The 20,457-nt window shown below is 47.7% G+C and overlaps 1 protein-coding gene across 2 annotated transcripts in view; it reads left to right on the forward strand.

Moving 5' to 3' along the window:
- The first annotated feature begins 6,712 nt into the window (after positions 1 to 6,712).
- LOC142560192 (uncharacterized) overlaps positions 6,713 to 20,457 on the forward strand; it is a 174,794-nt gene continuing 161,049 nt past the window's right edge. The window contains exon 1 of one of the 2 annotated variants that reach the window (XM_075672105.1): positions 6,713 to 6,824. The gene's annotated coding sequence lies outside the window, so the exon portion shown is untranslated. Of the gene's footprint in view, positions 6,825 to 7,679; positions 7,923 to 20,457 lie in introns of those variants that run through there. The other variant, XM_075672104.1, reaches the window with a different exon arrangement.

Below are 20,457 nucleotides of genomic sequence, written 5' to 3' on the forward strand. Positions count from 1 at the left end.
CCTCCAATTTTTAAAACACTCCCACGACGCTGCTCCATGAACAACCATGTTTAGCCTGTCTGACAGTGCGGATAATCAAGCAAATACGACGTAAGACTGTGCAAACAGCTCATTTTGATTACTGCACCGGAGGCCGTTCGGACTCCATTAAACTTGGGGAGCGTTTCTTTTGCGTCCACTGGAAGCGCCCGTCGTGTCGGCCGAGATCAGCATTGCGAACGTCGTTTGCATGACGTCACTTGCCTCTGCTGCACCATACCGCATTCTGTGGTCGAGATGGAGCAGCGCACTTTAGCGCTGGGGAATCGAAGGTCGTGCTGCTGTGAACGACGTACCCGTACGTGAAATCGAGCAGACTTGCGATTGCTTCCAGAAGTAGTTTTGCATAGCGTAGTTTGCAACAAGCCATTAGAATGCATGTTAGCAGGCGTTTATCCGGGATACTCATTTTGTGTGCGCGTTGGCCAAGGCTGCGTTGCCATAGATAGTTTGCACTGACGTCCTCGTGGCCACCATCTTGGGGCGCTGGCATTCTTCGATAGGCCGCGTAAACAAATTGTCTACTGGTACGTCGGACGTACGTGCGTGCTTTGCTTCCGTTTCGCTTGCTCCGCGGCTCCCGCCTACCGAGTTTTGCATGTGTTTTTGCAGAAGGATGTTTACTTAGTCAAAGGGGACTATTAAAAAATGCTATTGAAAAGTCACGGAGAGCAGCATACAAAAAGCCTGGCACGAGCGAAGCTACTGCTCCAGGATAGGTGGCCCGGTCTCTACTACGGCCCGTACTGCTCCCCCGAGAAATCAGTGATGTTATATTGAAGGTAGGGCGCCGTAAGTCGCGAGAAAGCTATAATACGGCACGACTGTCTCAGCGCTGCAGGCGCGACAAAGTCTGTCCGATCCACCTTTAGCTTCTGGAATTAGCGTACGCCAGACGTACCTTTAGACACAGTGAAACATATATATATATATATATATATATATATATATATATATATATATATATATATATATATATATATATATATATATATATACAGCATGATGAGAAGCTGCGTTATAGCTCACGTGAAAGCTATCGATTTGTAGCGCGTACTTAACAGCTGGAAACGTCCATGGGAGTCGCAAATAAATCTAGCTAATCTTATGTATTTGTAAGCTGCGTCCTCTTTACGCAGAGGCAGCCGTGATATGTATTTGCTGGCTTACTTCTCTACTCAACTGGCTAAGCACTGGCGGAACCAGAGCGCCCCCACCTGGGACTGAGACATGCAGGTACTACTTTGCTGCATATGATAACATATGTGAACAGCCTTTGTGGTAGCAAATGTGTAAACGAGAAGTATACCCAGAAAGAGGCCGTGACGTAAGGAAGATTTGTTGTTGTCGTCGTTGTTATTGTTGGTCAGACGTTTAGATTCGTGTGCCGGCGACACATATGTGCTCCTCACTTCGCACACCTGCAGCGACGGCTCTCTCGAAGTACGGACTCTGGTTGGCGTGTCTTCCCTATTTTCGTTCTTTTTGTTTTTTAACGCGAAGAATTTGCGTACTTTGGGCGCTTTGTATCTATCTAGTCTCCTGCGCCGAGTGACTGGCGGTGCCTACCAACCCGGCGGGGTCGCGGCATCTTCGAGCTTCACCATCCGGCTCTGGCCTCGGATTTTCATGTACTACCTGCGCCGCCGCGCCAGGTGGCGCGCATAAGGAGATCCAGGTACTAGGCAGTATAATAACAATATAATAGCGGGACATTAGGCAGTATAAATAACAAGACCTTGGTGGCGCAACCCACCGCCCCGTTCCCAAGGGGACGCTCATGACCGTCCGTCCGTCCGTCCATCCATCCATCCATCCATCCATCCATCCATCCATCCATCCATCCATCCGTCCATCCATCCATCCATCCGTCCATCCATCCATCCATCCATCCGTCCATCCATCCATCCATCCGTCCGTCCGTCTGTCCGTCCATCCATCGAGTTTCTCACTATGGGTATTCGGAGTCGTCAGGTTCGTCATTCGCACATTTTTCTCTGACGGACGTACAATGAATGCAGTGCCGCTGTACAGTCTTGCTGGCGCTTTATTTCAGTGTTCTTCGAAAACGCGTGGCACCGGGGAGCTTGCCGCATTCTAGGACTTAAGCTTTTTCGAAGTTTACAGGTGATAGCGAGGCTTTGCAAAAGAGCCGCTGCGATCAGAATCACACGTGGTGCGTATAGTTATAAATGGTATTAGCGAATATGGCACATGGCGAGAGCCGCCACTTCGGTGGGTGCCGCCATGTTAGATGACTCAAAACCTCTGCAACGAGTCTGTGTCGCTGCACAATTTCGGCGAAATAGCGTCGCCGACGCAAAACCGTATTTGCGTGTCGCGCATGTGCAGTGGCAATGATGCTATTTCTTTTTGCGGCCGCAAAATCTTTGCCGCCCCTATTCGAAAATTCGCCAATGTGCATGGCATGACGTGTGTATATTGCATGATGTCGTAGTGCAGGCGCGTGTACTCGATCGGTCTTGCGGTGAGCCTTTCCCCACAAGCAGTTACTGTCGCAGTGCGTTGCATCCTGAGTTGATAAACACGCGTTTGTTGACGGTCTGTCTCTGTCGCCTTCTCTGCGCCGTACCGACGAACCTGACCACAGTAGCGCCATGCGTGCGTTTCAGTGTGGAGGAAGGTGGCGCCCTTTCCTGACCGCGCATGCAGTGTAAGCCTCGCGCGAATCCGTCTCCGTAACATGTCGACTATATCAGTTTATATTTGCACGGTATATGGTAAGCACACGTGCGTTGGGCCCTGCGCCAAAAGTGCTTTCTGCTGCACCAAATCGGCTTTTTGCCTGCGCCAGGACCTGCGCCGAAAAGTGAAATGGCTGTTCCATCACTGGTGGATAAAAAAAAAACGAAACATCCTTAAGGGTAATTGTCATGGTGATAAGCATTTTTACAGTGGCGCCTTATTTGCGCTTTCGCGAGCCACACGTTCTTGCTTCTGCCGTTAGATTAGCGCGTTGCTTCCTGTCTCTGGCAGTTCTGGCGCATGACATCGGAATAACGGTCACCTTCGTTGGTCGAGAAGTATTTGCATTCAGCAGGAACAGCAGCGGAGAGTGGCGCCCGTGTACATGTAACCCTATGTAACCCTCTACTGTCCTCCTCCTCTCCTATATATCTAATCATTGCACCAATAAGCCTTCTCCTCCGCGCCACCCACGTCCGCGCCAGCGGCGGGGTTGCTGCGCCTCTAGCGCCTGAAGGAGGACGAGCTGCAGACTTGACGTGGCCTCCGAGATCGCACCCGCGCGCTTTTCGCGTGGAGGTAATCTCGGAAGCCATGGACTTGGTGACACCGTGGTGGCGGGTGTTGTGGCCTTCGTAACCAGAGGTCCCGGGACCACCAAATTATGGTATGGTCACGTGACTCGCCATAAGCGAACCATTGCTGCATAGGCAATCTTGTAGATTGGCGTTTCTTTATTTTTTTTCAAACTCATAAGTTAGCTTATGACTTCACATTTCTCACAAAACCAAGATTCGGTCTGGTAATTGAGCTTTACTTTAAGCTCCATTAATTAAGTACTGCATATATCCTCATGATATTCTGATATTATAGACATTATTTGGTCTAATTTGAGACTAGCATTATTACAACGAAGGCGCCAAAATAAAAGAAACAATGGACGAAGGAAGGAGACACGAGACAACCACGTAGGCGCCTACGTGGTTGTCTCGTGTCTCCTTCCTTCTTCCGTTGCTTCTTTTATTTTGGCGCCTTCGTTGCAACCATGCATAACCAACTCGCCCACCAGCACATGCTCAGTGACTAGCATTATTTCGGCGGATTTGTGAGCGGAAAATTTTTATGGTGAAAGGAAACTTTTAAAGTGACCTTGCTGAGAGCTTCCTATATAGTGCTCCAGATTAAAATTACTTGAGTCTTCAACGTCAAGTCGAGGCAGTGGGTGAGGCTGACGTGCCATATGGAGTGTCACAAGGATCAATCAGTGCTTTCTTTTATTTATGTTTTGCGATGATATTAATTCTTCTCCCATGCTCGTAGATGAGTTACCGGGTAATCAATAATGTAGGTGATTGCGCAGCTTCACAATATGGCATGGACAAGATTAGTGTTGCGCAAGATGACATACTGGCGTTAGCATATATATATATATATATATATATATATATATATATATATATATATATATATATATATATATATATATATATATATATATATATATATATATGTATATAAAGTGCTCACGCGTTTTCTCTAAAGAAAAAAGAAATGTGCTTTCGTATAATTATGATAGTAATGGAACGCAGCTGTTGACTGTTTTGCGATTTAGGTACTTGGGATTGTATTTCACCCCCGATTTATCTCGGAAGCGTCACATCGATCACATTACTTGCCTCATGTTCTAGGATTCGTGAAAAGAAATGCAAGCCACTTTTCGATGATCGCAAAGAATGCTCGAGCGCGCCACCGTAGTGTAGAATTCACGGACCCAAACGTACATAGAAAAAAAAAAAAGGAAGGCGTTCAGAATAAAGATGTGTGGTTTGTATTTGGAAATCATACCAGACATTTTAGTTTAACGAAACTATTTAACGAAGAAAAGGTGTTGACCGCACGAAATATATACATCGACCCGACTACGTTTCCTTGGTTGTTCACTTTGGCCCTAATGTGAAAGAAACAAGTGAAACTGACCCTTTTAGTAAGTCCTCGCCCCAGCAATACTACTTGAGACTGCAATCGACTACCAAGCGACGTTTTGAAGGTAATTTCAAATGTTGTGGTTGGGAAGCCTCTTCCGGGTGGTATTTAGTTGGCACTGCGCCAACATAAACACAAACATGTTGTAGTGCCCTATGTAATCTGGGTTGTGTTTGTGAATTTTTCTTTATCCGTATCCCCCTCCCCGCCTCGTAATGCCTTTTGAAGCCACTGTGGGTGCATTGGTAAACTAAAAAAGAAGATAAATAAATGAACGACAATTATTATTTCAGGAATTTAGCGGTTCGCAGCCAAATGCGGAACAATTAAGTGCAGTTAAATTAGGTAAATGAGCGGCAGAACAATAACCTGTATCACATTCCTCGACGTCTCGAATGTGACAACCATAGAGTTCACGGATATTTCGCAGGTACTTTATTCCACAGGCTATTCACAGGAGACTTCACAAGATATCACTGGATATTTCGTGGGTAATATTTCGATAGGGGCCAAACTAAAAAAAAAAAATAATAAAGACGCCTGTGTGTTGTGCATTAGGTGCACGTTTAAGAACCTCAGGTGGTCGAAATAATCCGGAGTCCCCCACTACGGTGTGCCTCACATCAGGTCGTGGTTTTGGAACGTAAAACCGCTGAATTTAAGAGACCGCTGCATACTCTTTTATTGTTTAATCTCAGTGTAGTAAACAGAACAGGTATTCTAGTTAGGCGTAATCCTTAAAGGTGGTGACGTGCTACGCACCGCTGTACCGTGAAGAGGATGCTCAAGCACGCGTATCGAGAGTCATTACGTAAGCGCCTCTGTACAGTTCTCGCTGAAGTGTCGAGCTGCATATAGCTTCCCGAAAAATCGGCAGGGACGGCTGTATGTCGCACATAATACACTGTAAAATAATTTACACCCTTAAAAGCTAAAAAAGGATGTAACCGTGTCTAACTCGCACGCTTAGGGTGTCAGTTATATAAATCACACCCTAAAGGTTTGAGTTATAGGCACATTTACACCCTTTTTCACTTTTAAGCGTGTAATGTTACAGTGCACGCCTCGTGTTCGGCGCCAGCAGCGGAGGTTGTGATTGATCACGTGACGGAATGTGCACGACGCACGCATGCAGCAAACACGGACGCGTTGTGGTTGTTTAATAATTAAAGTGCGCACAGATGGGCAGGTAGACCACAACATAACCGGCTGTCCCAATACCCAGTTGAGAAATTGTAACCACCTATTGCCCCCCCCCCCCCCCCCCCATGAATACGCCAGGGCTAGTCCGATATACGAGTTATAGGCTGGAAACTTTGTATCCGGTGATGCTAACTCCGTTTGGAATTGGTAGCTGAAACTCATTAGTAAAAGCGAGTACCTTGCTTAGGCCGTAATGTAACTAACTCTACCGTTACCAGTTGCAGTAATACCAAGGAAATAAATAGTGTGATGACTGGGTTAGTAATGACAACACTTTTTGTTTTGTTGATAAGAATGTTGTATATACTGTACTCCGTGGAGTCCCCGCTAGTACTCTCGGCCGAGGTTCTCTTGTGCGGCCCTTTAATGGGCGCAGAGCCTGCTTACAGCACGACCGAAGCAACGGTCGCATCGCGGAACAGGTTGGTTCGTCCAAGACGGGAACTTGTTGTTGGGGGTCGCTCTCTCTCTCGGCTCGGCTGGGCTAGGCTAGCTGCCGGCTTCGCATCCAGTCTGCGCGAGCCACCGCTCTCCGCGTTACGTGAAGAAGGGCTTCTCTTTCTGTGGGGCGCCCGCTCCTTCATCGCTACCTATTTTTCTTGACTTATTTATTTTTCTTCTCGACGTTCTCTCGTTCTCCTCTCTAAGTTGTCTGCTTTCTTTTCTTTAATTTCGTCTGTTGCTGTTCTTCGCACACACACACACACATACTGACTCCCTCTCTTTCGCCCCCCTCATTCTTTCCAGGTGCTGGCTTTGTATCGTGCAGCATTATGGAAGCCGCAGTCGATTGCAGACGCTGGAAAAAAAGGCGAGCGTCTGCTTGCCTGCAGAACTGGTCTCCGAGGCATGCACCGCATCTGCAAGCACATAGTCCTCTGCTGTCGAGAAGGGTGAGCAGACGACAAACTTTAGCATGCGGGGGATGAATCCGAGGACACGATAGTAAGCACAGTGAGATCCACAGTGAGATCCACGATCAGCGCTTTGCTGTCATCTGCACTTCGAATACATTTCCACAAAAGCCGCGCATTTTCACAATTTTGTGTGCATTCGGTATTTTTTTGCTCTAAATAACGGTAGCATGGCTCAATTAATTAAAGGTATGTTGGCCTAAAGATAATATGAAGCCTAAAGTAATGCGAGACCGTAAAGTTTGCGTCTACGCGAGTGCAACTCTACGCAGGCCAACCATTTCGCTCTAACTCCCAAGTGTCATGTTACGGCAGGTGTGACGTAACGTATTCTACTGTTCAAAGTTGAGTGTATATTGTCCCTTAAAAATTTCAGTAACATTGATGCTACGTTTTCACACCTCACAAAGAATAAAAGAAGGAAGTCTAAACTCGCTTGGCTGTTGCCGTTATTCGTGGTAAATAGCGCAGTAATCAAATCATACTATTTGAGCATAAAGTGGCGGATCTACGCCTTTTTTACTGTTTTATCCCAACTACATGTGCGCGGTCAACCACGAACTTGCGCAGTCACGGCGGCAGGCGGTATCGGTTATCATCTACAACGTGCACCTTTAAAAAAAATTACCGACTGTATATACGCACTTGTTGACCGCATGTGCCCGACTCGCTGCATTTCACTGTGCTGCACATAATTAGGCTTAGTATGACGCCGTGTGTATCGTTCTCCCCTCCCTCCATCTGCCTCTCTCTTCTCATCTCCCAAACTACCGCGCGTTGCCGTCGCCGCGGCCGCTGCCGTTGAGTTGAGCTACGTCCGCTTGCCTCGCCCGTAAGCGTAAAGCCTCTCCGTGCCGGTGGCTTTCTGGCCAAGAGGAGACCGTAGAACGTGGCCCCTTGCGCTGCGTGAAGCCTTTCCGATACATCCACTCGCCGCTAGAGGATAACGTCCTGCCTCTTCTGCGTCGTCTGTTTCGCCGTTGAACGTGTCGACGAATATCGGAACTTCTGCAGTGCAGACGATATTGTGTGTACTGGAGTGCTCGGCTTGTCGCTGATTCTGCGTCGGCGTTGAAGGTAAGTTTTGTCGTAGCGTTCATTTTTCTTAAGTCGATTAATGTATAACCTTCCTTGAGAAACATTTCAAGAGGAGGTGGAAGCGAAAAGCTAAAAACTGCCTGGCTTGCCATGCCCCCTCCCCTCACTCCCTCACCCACCGCATTTTGGTTAGTGTCAGCAGCATACGGCAAGAAAAGTGACAGCTGTCAAGTCAGCTTAAAAAACAATCCACTTTAAAGTGAAACAGCCCCTTTATTATGTAACCTGAGTTATGAGCAATGTTCATTCTAAAGATACCGCAGCAGCAGGTTGAAAAATACGTTTGTGCAAATTATAGCAAAGGTATTGTTTCAACCAGTCTGTTAACATGCTGCGGATAAAAGAACAAGACTTGTGTCGGTGCTACAGCCAACAGATTTCGTCTCCTTTTTCGGGCATCGCTATCGTCATCTGCCTACACGCACAAGAACCTTTGTTGATTGGTGCCGCATTTTATTCCGATGCCTTTGCAAGTGATTTAAGTAGACAGTTATTACCGGTGTGTGATAAATGCAGTTCTTTGAACTGCAGGGACGAACCGGTCAACAGTACGCTCAGTTTACCACTGTTTCTAACATGACGGTATCGCGAGTATAATACACTCAAGGAACGGCAACATTTATAAATTTGCACATCTTCACATTATTGTATGTAAGCTGCGCTTTTTAACCGTAAATAACGCTAATATTGTGCGTTTCAATCCTGTGTGTTTAATCTTGAACTATTCGTTGCTTGCCTATTCACTTCCAGCATGTTTCCATGTTTATTTTGACCGTTCTAAACCTTTGTAGTTAATAGTGCGTTCTTCACTGCAACTTATAACGTGAAATTCCCACGAGAGTTGATACTCTGATGGGCCAGCCTTAATATCACCGTATGTAAAAATACTGAAAGATATCTATAGCGGCTCCACAGCCACCGTAGTCCTCCATAAAGAAACAAAATCCCAATAAAGAAAGGCGTCAGACAGGGAGATACGATCTCTCCAATGCTATTCACAGCGTGTTTACAGGAGGTATTTAGAGACCTGGAGTGGGAAGAATTGGGGATAAGAGTTAATGGAGAATACCTTAGTAACTTGCGATTCGGTGATAATATTGCCTTGCTTAGTAACTCAGGGGACCAATTGCAATGCATGCTCACTGACCTGGAGAGGCAAAGCAGAATGGTGGGTCTGAAAATTAATCTGCAGAAAACTAAAGTAATGCTTAACAGTCTCGGAAGAGAACAGCAGTTTACAATAGGTACTGAGGCACAGGAAGTGGTAAGGGAATACATCTACTTAGGGCAGATAGTGACCACGTATCCGTATCATGAGACTGATATAATCAGAAGAATAAGAATGGGCTGGGGTGCGTTTGGCAGGCATTCTCAAATCATGAACAGCAGGTTGCCACTATCCCTCAAGAGGAAAGTGTATAACAGCTGTGTCTTTCCAGTACTCACGTATGGGGCAGAAATCTGGAGGCTTACGAAAAGGGTTCTGCTTAAATTGAGCACGACGCAACGAGCTATGGAAAGAAGAATGGTGGGTGTAACGTTAAGGGATAAGAAAAGAGCATATTGGGTGAGGGAAGAAACGCGAGTTAATGACATCTTAGTTGAAATTATGAAAAAGAAATGGGGGGGGGGAGGGGGGCATGTTCAGGACATGTAATGAGGAGGGAAGATAACCGACGGTCATTAAGGGTTACGGACTGGATTCCAAGGGAAGGGAAAGCGTATTAGGGGGCGGTGGAAAGTTAGGTGGGCGGATGACATTAGGAAGTTTGCAGGGACAACATGGCCACAATTAGTACATGACCGGGGTAGTTGGAGAAGTATGGGAGATGCCTTTGCCCTGCAGTGGACGTAAACAGATGATGATGATGATGATGATGATGATGATATACATATTATGACGCCGACGACAAATACAATAACACTCGAATATACTTGAACGGCAAGAGCCGGGCAGGCGAGGATATTTTGATCATTTTTTGTCATTTCAAAATGTACCGATAACAGTATTAAAAATTGGAAAGGCAATATGCACTTCAGTGCTAAACGTTATGTTATACATGCTGTAACGTGACGGCTGGTGTAGCTGTTTAGGCGAAACCAGGTTTGCTCTTGTAAGCTTCAGTAGTACTCCAGCTGATGGGAACTTTAGGTCTCACGTAACTTTACTCTAGTTCAATTCAATTTATTGAAGTGTTTATACGTAGTACTTATATTTTACACACAGCTAACAGGATCCGCAGACAAGTTTAGGCGTCATATTAGCATTGTTTAGGGCAAATTACCGCTATTTAGTATTACTTTCCGTCACCTGGGTAAAGAGCGCCGGCTATATACATAATAAAAATGCTAAAATATTCATGTTTACAAGCTTATACGGCCCTTAGAGCGTATTCTGTGCCAGTGCTACTGCAGAGAGACGTATGAGATGGGAACTCTAGTTCAGCTGGTTCGACGTGTCAAGGAATATCTATAAGCGGTACTCGTGAAAACATCAGTGGCAATGCAGCTACACCGTGCGTGTTCCGTCTACACCGGCGTGTTCGACTTGTTCGGTCTACCGTACGGTGTTCGGTCGTCAGGGGTCTGACCACCGAACATCGTATAGGTCATAAAAGCGTATCTTGCGCGGTGTGTTTCAGATATTCCAGCAGAACTTTTTGTTGGGCTAGTCGGTGCATGTTACTGAAGCACTAAAGCGCCAAACAGACGACACAAGAAGAGACACAGACGAGCGCTCGTGCGTGTCTCTTCTTGTGTCGTCTGTTTGGCGCTTTTAGTACTTCAGTGTTTCAGACATATTCTTATTTTCTTTCTTTGAACAGCTTGGCTAACGTTAGCTGGAACACCTTACATACGCTCCGACCGTCGCTCGTCAATGTCTGATCGGAGGGTCTTGTGTCACGAAAGCGGCGAGTGCGTCGGGACATTCTTTCGTTGGCCTTTGACTGATATAAGCGGACGCAATTTATGGTTTTCGAATTGTATACGGGGCTGGAACTGCATACGTCAACGCGGCGGGACGCGCTACTGTCCAATCGCGGTGGGCTGAGCGATGACCGATAACTGACGTTTGCTCGCCGGTGGTTGCCCGTTATGTAGTATACTTGTCTAGTATATAGCCGTTTAACATGCACCACGAAACGGCGTCCTTGTGTGGTCGGGTTGGTCCCGCTCACCCGAAGCCGCCGCAAAGTCCTCTATAAACTAGTCGGCCCGGTTTTTTTTTTGCGGTTCGCGAAAGCGCCGTTCACTCGGGATAGCGCTTTCCCGATTAGCGGCTGCAGCTGCAGGTGTGTCTGCATGCATGTGCGAAGCCTCATTAATACGAGCGGAGTTTTCTATTCCTAAAGGCAGCCCGGGGCTCACGCATTGATCTGCGCATGCATACTTTGTACCGTGCACTAGTGCCGCATAAGCGTATCGACGGGCTAGGAATGCGCATTTGGGGTTGCGATTTTGTTATTGGTTATCAATTATTTTTTGCAATGCTTGCGAGACCGTTCGCCCGCCTAAATAAATAACGCGCAAAGAAAGTTTGTCTTATAGTGTAAACAGGGCACCACTGCTTGCGCTGCTACATACACAATACCTGTTACCAAGTACAAATGGCCAAATCTTCTGTTCTTTAGAGCAGTCCTTTAAAGTAGCAGCTGACGTATGATATTTTTCGACTTGCCATTTTTCTACGGTAAATGAAACTTAATACCTTCTAAAGCTTAGGAACAAAAAATTGTAGTCGCCACTGCGCGCTAGAATAATTTGCTATGACACTTGTTCCTGCGAAACAATTTTGATCTTGGTGCCTGGATGGGCGTGTGCGTCATGACGTCACGATCGCGACGTCGTGACGTTATGACTCGATCCGTTCCTGTGATTGGTGCTGCTGCCACACGCGAGAATGAATGAATGAAATTCATTCATTCATTAATTCATGAGCAGCGCCGTAATACTTAGCCTTATCGCCACAAGATAACGTTAACAAATTACGCTCAGCGTCATGACGTCACGGTAATGTCAATGACACGCCGGCATTTCGAAGGCAAACCAGCCGGTGTACAGCTCAGTGGTGGCAATGGCGCTGCACTGCCGAGTACGAAGCTGCGGGTTCAATGCCGACTGCCGGAACCGCATTCCATCCAATAGGTGGGGAACGCAAAAAAACGCATTAGGTGCACTAGGTGCAACGCTGAAGAGGTGGTCAGAATTAATCCAGACCCTTCCAGTACGGCTTTCCTCATAAGCCGTCACTCGCTCATTACTTCCCGGGCGCCGAACCGCAGAATATGCATATAAAAAAAAATTGATGAGAGCTTTAGCATCAAATTAAGATATTATAATAAATGTTTTTCCCGATTTTCATATTTGCTAAGTGCCACCCTCTTAATGTGCGAAAAGCGAACGGTAGAAGTTCTACAACTTCGAAAGTATGTCAGTGCACTTCATTACGAGAAAAACGTTCGCATTTTGCTGCGAGTGGTTGGTTGACCACGGTACGTGTGTGCTATAGAAGCGACCTGGCACCATCGACCTTTCCTTCCACGCTACCGTGTAAAAAATCTAAGCGAGCGTACCTTCGCCAGCCGTCCATTCGACCGTCACGCTCGCCTGACCTTTGACCCGCAATCGGCGATTGTTGCGCTGACCCTTCGACGTCGTCGTCTCTGAACCTCGCTTGCGCCTGGTGCATAGAGCGAAGGGGCCATCGTCGCGCTCCCTTTTGTGTTCCCGTATATGCTCCAGAACACCAACGACCTCCGGTTAGTCGCGCCCACTGTCCGAAAACCTTCGGCTCCTCTCCATTATACCGTGTTTACTCGCCTGGAATCCGAACCCGTTTAGGAAACAACACACGAGTGGGCGAACGGAGTTGGGTGAGTCGCGTTACGCGCAGGACAGTGAACCGGCCGGTATATTAGAGCACGGGTGCGAAGGGAAAGAAAACTGTAGTCGACGGATGTGCGGAAATGAGCCGGAGCATAGCCTTCGAGATCTGTGGGCGCTTGCGGGATGCACCTCTCAATCTCCGAGGCCATGATTGGAGTGATGATGGTTGTTGCGGTTACGTTGGTTATGCAGGCCAGTGGTAATTTGTGGTCGCTGAGGGAAATGTTCCTGCGGTGAGCTTAAAGTGAGACTGCTGCTCCTAGAGATGCTGCTAATGTATGACAACTGGTTCTCGTGTTAACGTGTGCGTTGACTTATTGTTTTATTGATTGATTGATTGCGTTTAACGTTCCAAAGAAATGCTTGCTCGGCTTATGAGATGTTGTAGCGGAAGGCTGCTGATTTATCTAGACTACCCGTAGTTAACTTGCACTTAAAGTACACGAGCGTCTTCCAGTGGAATGTGCTCGCCGTTGCTGGGGCTCGAACCCGCGACCGCGTGCTTAGCTGCAGAACGTCGTAGCCACTGGCTCACCGCGGCTGGCAACAGTATGTGCGTGCAAGTGTGTGGGTGGCATAACCACGTGTTCGCGCGTGTTTTTGGGTGTTGTTTGTACGTTTGCGGCTGTTAGTGTGCATATCTGTGTGTGTGTGTGACATAAGGGGGCATTGCTAGCGCGGGTTATTTTTTTATATGTGTTTGTCACTGTTGGTCTGTTCGTATCTCTGTGCCTGCGTGCGTTTCTCCCATTGTGTGTGCGCGTCTCTCTTTATGTGTGCTTGTGTGTGCCCGCCTTCGACTGCTGCAGGCAAATCAAAGCTTGGATAAGTGCCGGCTTTGCGCCCGCCCCAACGCCGCGTATGTTTTCAGCAAGTGCATACTTCCCCATTGTTTTCGGAAGACTTCTTTTAGGTGCAACATTGCATTCAAACGAGTAAAAAAAATTGTCTCTGCCTACATTTGCCACCGTAGCATCGTCTCAAGATTGCGTTTTTTTTTCCTAATTTTCCGATATACCGTACAAGACTTTGGTAGTTATGTAGATCTACAGCGTAACATAGCTGCAATATAGCTTTCTTTCTGATTAATATGTTATCGCATAAGTGTTGAAATGCTCGCTCGAGCATTCTCAGTCCACCTTTGCACTTTTCTAGCGCTGAAATCCATATAAGGGTGACATAGTCTAATAAGGAGTGAGATACTCACCTGTTGCAAATCGTCTGGAGGGAAGTGATCATCAACTCGGTGTTTCAAACTGCAGTCGCGAAATCAAAATAAACGAAGCTGGAGTCTACCCGTGTCGCTCGCGACGTTGAGGAAACGTGCTGTCCCTTTATAAAAGAGGTGCCCAGGAATCACTGGGCGTTGTCTCGAAAGTCTATAGTCGAGGCAGGAATGAATGAGCTGGCGGGGTAAGTAGAGGTGAGGCGCGTGGAAGTTACCGAAAGCAGCCACGTTGGGTAAAAAGAGAACGAAGCTGATTTAAGAGGACGATATGGTTGTCTAAGAAAGGCGGCAGCGATTCGATTCGTTGTTAGTTCAAGATGATACAGACGTCTTTTCTTTCCCTGCCAGTTGAATTCATTCGAAACGAGGGTGGTTCGGTTCATATAGCATTCCGCTTCCGAACTGCAAGATCGCCGGCTCGATTTGAGGCTACGCGGCGGTCGCATGCCGATGAGAACAGGAGTGCTGTTCTGGGCATTTTTTTTTTCACTGCGAACCTCTACTATAGAGCGAACTCAGGTGCTGTGACGTCCGGTTACCATGGGAACGATATATACGTCGTAAATGGGTTTGCCTAGTCATTCTGACTGTGGCCTCATCTGTTCTTGTGACGTCATTTGTTTACGCTTTAGTTTGCTAATTATCCAGACAGTTTCAGTGCTCCAAACACGGTAAAGCAAAAAAAAAAAATATCTTCTAGCACCGCCGTAATCATTGCGGATTGTTGCAGTGGTAATTTAGTATCTTTTGTCCAAAATGACCAGCATTGCAAAGTACTAACAAAGCCGTTTGAAGCCGGATGGACCAAGGTTGGGCACAGCCATGTTCTAACCCTCATTCCGATGCTGGCTGAGCCGGCCCGCTTGCAGCGCCCGCAGACACATTAGCGCCAGAGTTCCATCTATAGTGACTTGTAAGAAACTCTTATGATTCTGCGCGCTGTAAAATTTCGCCACGTTGCCGATTTGGTCATCTGGCCGGCTCTGATGGATTCGAGCAGAATGATTGTGCTCTCTCTCTCTCATAAGCTGAAAACGTCCGGCATGGCACCGCGCATTACAACAGCGAAAAGAAAAAGTAAAGCACACACGTGTGGTGAGACCTCAGCACGCGTTAAAGAACTCCGTTGAAGTCGTTCCAAACATCATTGCGTCATTAAATCAACTTAACTGGATTGAATTGTAGTTTACTAAGCCGTCCCTCCTCCAACGCGTCCACAAGTGTGCATATCGTCGCGGTGGCTGAGTGGCATATGTGGCGTTCTGCTGACCGACAACGAGGTCGCGGGTTCGTTTACCGACCGCAACGGCGGCGTCATTCCGATGGCGGCGAAAACGGGCTGGTTTGAGTGTACGTCAAAAAACCGAGCTGTTTAAACCGCCGCACCTCCACTACGGTGACCCTCATTACTTACTGCACAGCGTTTCATAAACCTTATGAATTCACAGACACATTAAGTAGGCTATTTGGTGCCTGGTGCCACTATTTCGGAGTGCATAGTGGATTCAGCGCAGAGGGACACACAAGGGACAGAAAGGTCATACAAAAAAAAAAAAAAACGCTGTTTATCAATTCCTGTCGCTTCTGGAATTCTGGTACTTCAACTCTGGAGCGGTCCAGAGTTCAACGGTCAAGCAGAGTAGACAAAAGCGCTGGGCGGCGTCTCTGGTTGTTTCTAGAACTTTGGGACATCAACTCTGGAACAGAGTTCAAGCAACAACCGAGGTCTAGACACAAGCGCTGGATATCAACTCTGTTCGTTTTTTGGGACTGTGGAGCATCAACTCTGAAACAGTTCAAGCAACAACGAAGGTCTAAACGAACGCCGGACATCAACTCTGACCGTTTCTGGGACTGTGGAGCATTATCTCTGGAACAGAGTTCAAGCAACAACCAAGGTCTAGACAAACGCTGGACATCAACTCTGGTCGTTTCTGGGACTGTGGAGCATCAAGTCTCGAACAGAGTTCAAGCAACAACCAGGGTCTAGACAAGCGCTGGACATCACCTCTTCTCGTTTCTGGAACTTTGGAACATCAACTCTGGAAGAGAGTTCAAGCAACAACTAAGGTTTAGACACAAAAAGCGTTGGACATCAACTCTGACCGTTTCTGGGACTGTGGAGCATCAACTCTCGAACAGAGTTCAAGCAACAACCAAGGTCTAGACAAGCGTTGGACATCACCTCTTCTCGTTTCTGGAACTTTGGAACATCAACTCTGGAAGAGAGTTCAAGCAACAACTAAGGTTTAGACACAAGCACTGGACATCAACTCTGGTCGTTTCTGGAACTTTGGAGCATCAACTGTAAAACAGTTGAGTTGATGTCCAGTATCTTTATATTCGTACGCTCTTATTGTCCTTTGAACTCTCGACTGTTCCTAAGTTAATGCTTAAGAGTTCCAGAAGCGGCTAGAGTTGATGCCCAGTGGTTGTTTCCTCTACCTGTCACACTTCCTGTTTTTGTTTCACCGATGAATCCCCTATGCATTTTTAAACCTCGTGAAGTATATACATCTGCCAAAAACACAAATGCCCTCACAGGTTGAAGCTTGAAGCTACACGGCATATTTGCGCGCTACTTTTTCAAAGGCGAGGGTTTGAACTGAGAAGATGCGATACTCCTGTTTTCTGTTATAGTATTTAGCCAGCCCACGATACATCTTCTGTGTTTCCCAAACTTCACCTGCACATCTCACACAGTCGCGTGCTTCTTCAACTTTTGCAGTTTCATCTTATGCCGTTATGTCACGACACCTCCCACTCCCGCCGCAAGGGGGCGTTCATGCCCTTCCTTTTCTCCGAGCATGGTGGAAACTGCCATCACCCCGTTTCAAAGGGGACGCTAACACTCTATTTCGTACACTGGTTGTCTTTTTACGCATAGGAACGCGACCTACACTCTTTTGTCGTTTCCGCAGGAGTCGCTGCGAGCGTCAGCGACGCGCTTGCTCACTCTCACCGCCGTCCGCCGCATCCTTCGGCGTCCGTCTGCTTCGTCTGATGCCTGATCCCGTTGTACTAACGGAGACAGGGCGAGGGAAGACGACAGATAAGAAAAATGAAAGACGGAGTGCATTGTTTCCACACCGTTCCGCCGTCCGCAGACTGCCCGCTTCCCTCGGTCAACCCGCTTTCTCTTCTTACGACGCCGCCGTCTGGTTTGGTCTGGATTGTGCGTCGACCAGCGCGCAAGGGGGTATCGTCTGCACGCCTCTGTGGCTGAGAGAAAGATGCGCGCATTGTGCGTAAAAATGCGGCTGTAGAGCGTGCATTTCCTGCTTTGTACGTACTCTGTCCGCGCGAAAAGAGCTCAACGCTGTGCAAGATGGTTCGCGTTGGTTAGTCGATTCCGGAGTACGCACTATTTTTTTTTTTTGTCTCGTTCTACTTAGGGTCCATCCATAACTGGGAAGGCCTCCTGCAAATATTTCCCACTTACCGATACGGAACGGCGTCTTGCAGGAAATCACAAGATTACGTTCCACATATTTGAATCTAGTACGTTTCAAATACGCATAACAATCGATATGTGAAATCATATCCCCGTACAGTAGTCACGGATATTTGGAACATAATTCCAGACACTGGTACCGGGAACTTTGTTTAATTACGCTTAAGTGTGTAATACTCGACTTTCGGTCTTTTGACTTAGTATAACGCTGTAACTGTTCCGCTGCACATACTGTCACACTTCGTTTCATTAATGTTTTCTTTTATCAACCCATATTCTTCCTTTCCTCCTCATTTCACGTCTACTTCATCTTATTCTCCGTTCTCGGCCTTTGTGTTCTCCTCCGTTATCACCGGAACTGTTCAACCGCGGAGAGAAGTAGCGGACGTTTCGGCTTTCTCGACTGCTCTCCGGAGCGTTCGCCCGTCTCGCCCGTTCCGCACACATTGTTGTCCAAGCGCGAGGGCCTTTTCTCACGCTCTACGCTCTCTAGGTGGACGGCTGTGGATAGCACGCTTTCGGCTTCGCTGCTATCAACGTCGTCTCACCCAACTTCCGAGATAAAAGAAAGAAAGAAAGAAAGAAAGAAAGAAAGAAAGAAAGAAAGAAAGAGAACGATTTGCCGGAGGCGCGAAGGCAGGAAGGTGACGTCGCGTGCCTCTTTTCACGCGTTCTCTCGCGCCGCACGATATTTTCCTCGTTTCTCCTGGTTCGCTGGCCGTGGCGGTCGGAAACGCTCCATGTAGTGTCCGCTCGCACACAGGCCGAGAGTAACTGGTTACTCGGTTATTTATAACAGACAAGAAAAGAGGTGCGCAGGTTAGAATAAAGGAAAGTAGTAGAGCGACTGCGGCAGGTGCGTCTACGTGTGCATTTCGAGGTAACCACAAGATACTCAAAATTGTGATTACGCTTGCGTCGAAGGGAACAGAGCTCACAAGACGAGTGAATGTGGTTGAACGAACTCGTTTCTTAAAGCCGTATTTTTTGCCCCTTTTTGCTTTATAGTGACACCGGGTGCTGCGCGAGTAAAATAATCTCGGTTGCTCGACATCGTGCACTTATAATTGTGACTCTTCATTGACACGAAGAAATTGTGTAAAGTGGGCTTCGCCCCGCGAGGTATTGCGTTGCGGCGAAGAGAGCTTCAACGAGCACCATTTCCTGACTTGCGCTCACGTACGTGCTCACGCCGAGACATCCCTCGCTCTTCCGCGATGCGTTGAAAATCACGTGCGCAGCGCGTCACGCTTAACCCATTCGGTCGCGAGTTGTGAGGCTGTCGATGGATGCGTCGAATTTGTATGAATTTATCCCAAGGCGTGGGAAACAGCATTGAAAGCGACTCAGCGTGGTAAGGTGATTCTTTGTGCATTTTGCTATAGCGAGTCATTTTGCTGTAGTACTTATGGAGTCGTTAAATGTACATTCGTTGTGCCGTGAGGAGTGCTGCGTCTCTTCACACACACACACACACACACACACACACACACACACACACACACACACACACACACACACACACACACACACACACACACACACACACACACACACACACACACACACACACACACACACACACACACACACACACACACACACACACACACACACACACACACACGCACACACACACACACACACGCACACACACACGCACGCACGCACGCACACACACACACACACACACACACACACACACACACACACTGTTTGGATCCGCACCGATGGCATCGGTTTGTTGGGAACTCGGCGCTGACGCCCGTGGTTGTACCTGGGTCGCAAGCCCCAAGGGTAGCGTTGGCCTGGCGGCCTGGGGTGCAACTGGAAGCATCCGAAGGTCCCGGCAAAGCATGAGTCGACTGGTAACAACAAAACAACTTGTTTATTTTAACATCGCAAAGAGTTGGCGGTCAGGTTGACCGAAGTAGAGAGACGGGAGAGCACTTTACTCAACAGAAGAAATCGGAGCCCTCCTTTTTGCGTCCGGGGGCAGCTGTTTTTATACTCTCGCAGTTGAGGGCAAGAAGGAACCCCTCAATAGACGAGCACGTGAATGTACAATGGGCTAATGGTGACGCACACTGTCGTAGCGCTGTCGTAGCACAATGTCGTAGCACAATGTCGTAGCACACTGTCGTAGCGCTGCCGGTCGGGCACAATGAGAGGGTGATCCCTGCTTTCGCATCGCCTGGTTCGGGCACAATGACTGGAAGGAGAGGGTGATCCTTTGCGGTCGCATCGCCGCAGTCGCGCCTGGAAACACCTGGCGGGGAGCGTTGCGGCGACGACGATCGGGCCAAAATGTCTGCCGCCCCGCCGCAGTCGCGCCGGCAAAACCACGTGTCGCAGGCGAAACGCAACAGACCGCCCCGCCGGGGAAAGGAGATCCCGATGGACAGGGGACTGCATCCGCTGTCCGGAGGGATGTCGCTCGATGATGCTCATAACCGAAGTCGGGCGTCCCTCGACGTTTCTTGAGCGCAGCGCACAGAGAAGGCCTCGTTCTCTCGTTCAGGTTCGCACGGGACACTGCAAAGTGACTTCGGGAGAGTTCACATTTTTGTTCTCGTTCCCGGCAAGCGTTAGAACTACGCTGAAACTCAACCGCTCAGTCAGCAAGCACGGCACAACCCTCACTAAGCCCTGCCAGGCTCTTTCCCCTTTTTATACCACTGCCTAGTTCCTTACAGTAGTCTAGCATCACTCAGAACGCGTCCACAAATTGAAAAATTGCACTAAAAAGCATATCATCACTTTGAAACACTAAACAAAAGCAATATGTTAAAAAAAATCCTGCCTCAGGAAGAAAAACATCAGTAACAAACAATTTTGAGGCTGATTCCTACGTTAGGGGCTTCGACTTAAGCCATCGGCGTTACCGTTGAGACTCCCCTTTTTGTAACGCACCTCAAAGGAATATTGTTGTAAAGCGAGGCTCC

The sequence above is a fragment of the Dermacentor variabilis genome, chromosome 10, assembly GCF_050947875.1.
Source record: "Dermacentor variabilis isolate Ectoservices chromosome 10, ASM5094787v1, whole genome shotgun sequence".
In the NCBI taxonomy this organism is placed as follows: Eukaryota; Metazoa; Arthropoda; class Arachnida; order Ixodida; family Ixodidae; genus Dermacentor; species Dermacentor variabilis.